The sequence below is a fragment of the Choloepus didactylus genome, chromosome 1 (genome assembly GCF_015220235.1).
Source record: "Choloepus didactylus isolate mChoDid1 chromosome 1, mChoDid1.pri, whole genome shotgun sequence".
NCBI classification, from domain to species: domain Eukaryota; kingdom Metazoa; phylum Chordata; class Mammalia; order Pilosa; family Megalonychidae; genus Choloepus; species Choloepus didactylus.
In genome coordinates, this window is record NC_051307.1 from 178,869,366 (window position 1) to 178,876,448 (window position 7,083).

General features: G+C 35.4%; 1 long non-coding RNA gene across 1 annotated transcript; it reads left to right on the forward strand.

Annotated features, from left to right (window-relative positions):
- The first annotated feature begins 1,070 nt into the window (after positions 1 to 1,070).
- Positions 1,071 to 6,411, forward strand: LOC119527887. Its single transcript, XR_005215497.1, has 3 exons — positions 1,071 to 1,197; positions 2,294 to 2,479; positions 6,323 to 6,411. It is a non-coding gene; the product is annotated as an uncharacterized LOC119527887 (long non-coding RNA).
- Positions 6,412 to 7,083: the final 672 nt, after the last annotated feature.

The window sequence follows — 7,083 nt, forward strand, 5'->3', positions numbered from 1 at the left end:
CTGGAAACCATTGCTTAAAATAACCACATCTTCTGAACCTTACATGTAATACAAGCATACATTTTTATTCTACTTGGGTATGTTCTCCCTAGATTTATACAGGTTTACTGATAGGCTAGCATTATGTCTATTAGATCTTTAAGATGATGAAAAATGTAAACTTGTGTTTAATGAAATTGAGTTATCTTTTTGACAAACTTTATTTTAAGAATAATTGTGTTTCATAGGATGTTTAAAAAAAATTTCAAAGATCTTTTTGGAAACTTAAAATATGCAGGTATGTAAAGTATGCAAGATATGCTTTGTTAAAAAAAAAAAAGTATAGTTTTGCTCTAAAATAAAATGACTGCTTTTTCACAGAATGAGAAGAAAGAATGTATAAGACAAAGCCTGGTTGTATATGGAAAGTTATGAAGGGTTTATGGAAATGAATTTTATTTATCATGGTCAATGCTGACTAGGATTTGATAAGCTTATTTATAATATATTTTTAAGGGCTTTCATATCAAACAATATATTCATGCAAAACTGGGGTTTGATTTTCTCTCTGTTAAAATAATGAACTTTTCTCATATTAGTAATCTGTTCTTAATGAGAGATTATAAAAAGTTTTTCCTAACTTTCTGACTATTCTGCCTAGAAGACAAAAATTCTATGTCATATCATTGATGTTTATGTTGACCTTATCATTCTTCATTGTTTTGGAAGACAAGTCTTCTCACTTTTAAAAGAACTAAGTCTTTTCATTAAAATCATATCTACTTCTATTTTACTCTTTTATTGTCACTTTGATTAAATAGGAAACCAAATATTGTTTCACAGTGATAGCTGAAGAGCTGGGAAATGTGGAATATAATCCTTTAGCAGGAAAAGGCTGAGTATAGTCTTTGGTAGTTAGGAATGTTTACTATAATCAAATCTCTCAAGCAGCTTTGATTCACTTCCAGCCTGAAAGCCCTTACTAGCATAGTTTGCTGTGACCTAATCTCAAAAGCTAACATTCTGTTCCTGTTTACATTAATGAAATCTTTTCCCAGCTCTGCTTGTACGGATATCACCCAAAGCAGTATGAAACCCATATAAACTAGTATCAGTACCTTCCTCCCTGTGAAGGACAAGCTCAAAGACCTGAATGGTCAACAAGGAGAGAAGGGCCTACCAGATAACAGGACATGCTGACCAAACAGCATGAAGCAGGTGACCATTACTAAATTTTAATGCATCCTGTGACTTTTACTAAGTTTTTTTCTTTTCTTTTCCTTTCTTTTTTCCTTTTTTTCTGCTTTCTTCCAGACCTTTGCCATTACTTTGGTTGTTTGGACTATAAAAGCTCAAGTCACCTTTCTCACTTCGAACTGGTCTTTGAAGAACTTTCCTCCAGTTCCTTACGCGTGCACCTGTAATAAAACTCACCCTTCTCAACAAAGAAGGTGTTTCTCTGTTTGATGTGGGATCGGGCAGGAGTAGCTATTGAAGACTGTGTTTTCTGACGATAACAACAGTGACTCATTTTCCTTTTAACATAATATTCAAACCTGACAATTTTTGACATTTTGCCTTCCCAAAATCAAATACTTTATTTCAAACTTCAAAGGATTTGTTCTTTCATGCTGTGAAAAGAAGGGTGCTAGAAATGATTAGGTTCATTTGATAAGGTATGAGTTTCTTGGGAAGAGTTATAAAATTAAAAGGGATTTTCTAACCTTCTGTTGGTTGAACTTGTATGGGTGAAATGTTATTTTTATAAATATTTAAGGAATGTATAAAATTACTAGAGATTTGACAATGTTCTGACTTTCCATGCTATATTCTGATACTCATCTACATGATATTAAACAACATAGTGGTTTTGGTTATGGTTTTAGTTATTTTTTTTTAATGTTACATGTCACAGAAATAACCAAATTTCCATGTCAGTTACATTGTTGTACTCTGATGCTCCTCTGAAAGTGCATGTGGTCAGCCATAAGTCTAAAGTTCATTTTCAATAAAGTTCATCTGAAAGAGAGGCAAGGAAAGTATATACATTATGTCCTACCTGTTCATTAACATAGCCCTGATGAAAATATAAAAACAAGACAGAATATACTTCCACTATGGTCTATGGTTGATGACCTCAATATAAGTTAATTGTTAAATGTTTTTGTTTCTGGAAATAACTTCATTTGGAAAATGCTCCAAATGGAATTAGGGCCTAGATTGTAAGCTTTTACATCAGTCACATTTCTTCCTGGGGGTTTAGTTGCTATTTCTAAATTTTAAGGTGTTTTGCTCTTTGTGTGTGACCTGGCAGCTCCCTGGAACTTCAGGTGTCTGTAAGACACCTGAGACTCAGCACTGGAGTTCTCCAGCTCTCAAGGTATTGAAGGAGCAGCATTAATTCTAGACAATGAGTCCATACAGCAACTGTTGAAGAAGTTGATGAAGAAATCAGACTTCAACTGGAGATATGAATGGGACCAATCTGGTTATGACTAAGGTAAATCAGAATACAGGGTGGAGGATGATATTACCTATAATTTGGGACTTTTTAATTTATGTGTGAGACCAAGGAAGGAAAAATATGTTTTGTCAAAAGTTAAATTTTGGTAGCACACTATCTAATTTAACCTGTCTAGTCAATTTATTTGGCTATTTGAATTGCAACCTAATTCAGCTTTATTTGACATGGAACCTAGAATAGGGGATGAGATCTTGGTATTCTGTACAGGTTAATGTACAGGTTAATACCCTGATCCATTTCAGAGTGTTTGGGGCATAAAATGAAAAAGTATTTGTAAGGTCCCTTGTAAGGGAAGGAAATCATGGAACTATTAAACTTCCCTATCTGGGGAATTCCTGCTATTATCTCAAGCAATAGGGGCTTCCAATTTACTGAAATTGTAATAAAGAAACATTGCCAGGTCTAAATCTAGATCCACTCCTTTTAGAATACATAAATTTAAACTTATAACAGGGATACCTATGAAAAGAAACTATGGAATATATAAGCCCTGCCTCATAAAGGGAAATATACTAGTGAGCCAAACCCCCGATCTTGAGACTTGCACTTATGAAACTTATTTCTGTAATGATGAAACCAAGCCTAATTATAATTAATGCATAAGAGTCACCCCCTGGAAACTTCCTTGTTGCTAAAATGTGGCCCCTCTCTAAGCCAAACTCTACAAATTAACTCACTAGCCCTCCCCCATGTGGGATTTGACTCTCAGGGATAAGTCCCCAGCAGTGAGGGTTTAATGACAAATGTTGATCAGCAATGCTTTAGGAGAAAGATCTTGATCGAAAGGGGGAAATGTTAAAAGAAATAGAGCAAAATAAAGTTTTATAGCTAAGAGATTTCAAATAGAGTTGGGAATTCATTTTGGAGGTTACTCTTATGCAGGTTTCAACCAGGTATCACAAACTGCAAAATATGCAAAGCCTCAAGCAATAATGTTCTTCAAAAAAAACTAGGGACACCAGACACCATAAACAAGCCATACGGCCACAAAAAATCAACACCCCCTTAGTGGCGCTATATAAAAATCTATAAAAATCTATTTCCCCAATATGCCATGATTATATTCACTTATAAATCCCCTAATCATGATCATTGTACTTCTTTTATTTAAGCCTATAATTTTCAATTTACTTGTTAAATTTATTTATCAGAGTCCTAAAGCCTCCAGACTGTTTCTGTGCTGGTTAAGCCCTGAAACCCAGGGGTAGCAGTCCCTCCAAGAATGACAACCAGGAACTCATGAGTACCTGCAACTACAAGCAAACCATTTCATTCCTCAAAACCCAACCTATGCCTTACATCATCTAGAAGCAACTAGAGCAGTCATCACCCCATTTCCCTCAAGATTGAGGAATGTAACAACAAAAGGGGGATTGAAACTGGCTGCTAACAAGCCTAGTTCCTAAACCCTCCCTTACTTGCTTGACATCCACCTACTCATGTTTATTAATGTGACTTGCTTCACTGAAAGCCTAATACCTCTATCCTTTTTCCTCTGTAGAAACTAGTCAAGACCAGTTCTGACTAGATCTGGAGATTGGAGCCTGCTCAAAAGGATAAAACTTTGATCTACAGTTAACTATGCTTAATTCTAATTGTAAAAACCATGCCCCTTGTCATTAAGGCCACCATTTTTTTAGCATGCAATGTATGAACAAGCTTGATTTGTAATTGTACATTCACCACCTAACCCCGTTTCCTGAACTTTGTCATCTTACCCCATCCTGAGTCACTCCCCTAGACCAACCTCTTCCATATTGCATAAACAACATAAGCCTCCTCAGCTCAGGAAGACAGATTTGAACCTCACCTCCTGTCTTATTGCCTGGTCTTGCAATAAATAAATTCTTTCTTTTCTCAAAATCCTGATGTCATAATATTGGCTTCTACATGCACTGGGCAACAAGCCCACTTGCTTGATAATAATTATGCTGAAAAATAAACAAAAACAGGTGGATTGAAAAAAGGTGTCCACAACTTGGAGAAGTAATTAAGTAATTGCATGGGATGAGTTTCTGTTTTTTAACTTTTCTTTTGTACAGCTTGGGCTGAGAGTGGGTTCCTAGCCAAGAGCTGTGAAGGGGTAGCTGCAGTAGCACAGGCAGCTGATATTGTAATAGAAACCTCAGAACTTTAGACATCCTTTTATATCTGACCAGAAACATCAGGTAAGGGAGACCTTGGTATCTAGAGTATGAGAGGAGAACCCCAGAGTGGAGAAAGCCAGAGGTGGGATCTCCTCTCCCAATTCTGAGTATGAGCCTCCTCAAGTCTCTTGCTCACCTTGACGTACACAGGTGAGATCAGACACAAACCAGCATGACAAAGCTTAGAGAACTGAACTAGAATTTGAACCCACTCCCACAGAAGTCAAGACAGAACTTTCAGTTTGAATCTAATTGGGTTGATTGCCTATGAAAACAAAAGCATCAACATTCTCCAGAGAACTATAACAGGACCCAGAGTCTAAACAGCATAGCATTCAAAATGTCCAGGATACAATCCAAAATTATTCAATATGCAATGAAGCATAAAAATGTGACCAATTCTAAAGGAAAAAATCATAAACAGAACACATCCTTTAGATGACCCAGATGTTGGAGTTATTATATTTTTACCTGAAATGAAGAGAAAGATAGAAACTCTCAGCAAATAAAAATTATGAAAAATGAAACAAACAGAGATTTTAGAACTGAATTTTTTTTAAAAAAATTACCATGTGGACTCAAGGGAATAGAAATGAAAAAAGTCAGTTACTTGACGATAGATCAACAAAATTATCCAATTTTATAAAGATAGAAAAATTGAATGAAAAATAAAGCCCCAGAGACCAGTTGGACAATATCAAAGCATCTAACACATGAGTCATAAGAATCTCAGAAGGAGAGGAGAAAGAGGTTTTGGAAGAAAGATTTATCAAATGATAAATGGCCAAAAACTCCCCAAATTTAGTGAAAGATATAAATTTACAGATTAAAATGCTATGCGCCATGAAATAGGATAAAGTCAAACAAAGCCACAGATGGACAAATCATAATCAAACTGCTAAAAAAGATAGAGAAAAATAATCTTGAAGGCAGCTACAGAAAAGACGATATCATATACATGAAAACATGGCTTAAGTGACTATGGATTTCTCATCAGAAATCAGGGAGGCAAGAAGACAGAGGAGTAACATCTTGAAAGTATTGAAAGAAGGAACTTTCAACTCAGAAATCTATATTCAATAACAGTATCCTTCAGGAATGAAGACAAAATTAAAACAATCTCAGATGAAGGAAAACTAAGAGAATTTGGCACCGGTAGAGTTTCTAATAGAAATGCTAAAGGATGTCCTTCAGGATGAAGGGAAATGAAATCAAAGAGCAGCTTGGATCTTCAGGAATGAAGGAAAAACAGCAAACCACAGCTCAGGACCAAGAACAGTTTACCCCAGGTGTGTCAGTTTGGTGTAACAATTGAAAACCAATCTATGCAATGCACCATATTAACATAAAAAGGAGAAAAACTATATGATCATTTCAATGGGTGTAGGAAAGCACTTTAAAAAATTCAACACCCATTCATGATAAAAAGAGCATGTGCAAAATATGATAAGGAAATGTTCTGAAAATATACATAGAACTATAAAAATAGGAGATGTTTCTATTATTAGTAAGTATAGGCTTTAGTCAATTGAGTGGGAATTTTTTAGTCAGTATTGATCTTTAGCTGGAAAGATTTTGCCCTCACTCTGTCTCTTGTAAATCTCCTAATCAAGAATGGTTTTGAATTTAATTTGAAGAAATTTGACTTTAATTTTTTTGTTTGTTTTTATAGATACAGAGAACTGTCTGTGATTGAAGAAAAACATTCTGGAAGCATACACATGGTTTTCTAATGCTAACTATAAGGAATAAAAATGTCACTATATGTTGTGTACAATTTTTGCAATAAAAGACAATTCAGGAAGTAAATAGTCAAGAATAATATGATCACAAAAGAGCACACTTTCTAAGTTTTCTCTCTGTTCTTTGTCAAACATAGCCAAGATCATCTCTCTTTCTCTCATTCTAAAGAGAAAACCATTTGTAAAAACTATTTGTTAGGAAGGAAATATATCATTGTTTTAATTTGCTAAAGCTGACAAAATGCAATATACCAGAAATGGGTTGGCTTTTACAATGGGGATTTAACAACTTACAAGCTTCCAGTTCTTAGACTGTGAAAATGTCCAAATCAAGGCATCAACAGGGAGATACCTTCTTCCTGAAGAAAGGCTGCTTGCGATCTGAGACTCCTCTGTCACATGAGAAGGCACATAGCGACATCTGCTGGTCCTTCTCTCCCAGCTTCTGGCTGTCCACATGTGGCTTTCTTTCTGAGCTTCTGTGTTTCTCTCTTGTAGCTTCTGTCTCTCTTAGCATCTCTCGGGCTTTTCTGTATCTTCTCTCTGTCTTTTATTCTTTTATAAAGGACTCCAGTAAGAGCATTAAGACCCACCCTGAATGAGGTGGGTCACATCTCAACTGAGTTGAGATCCTATTCACCAAAAGATCCCACTTACAATGGGTCCATGCCCACTGATGTAGATTAAATTT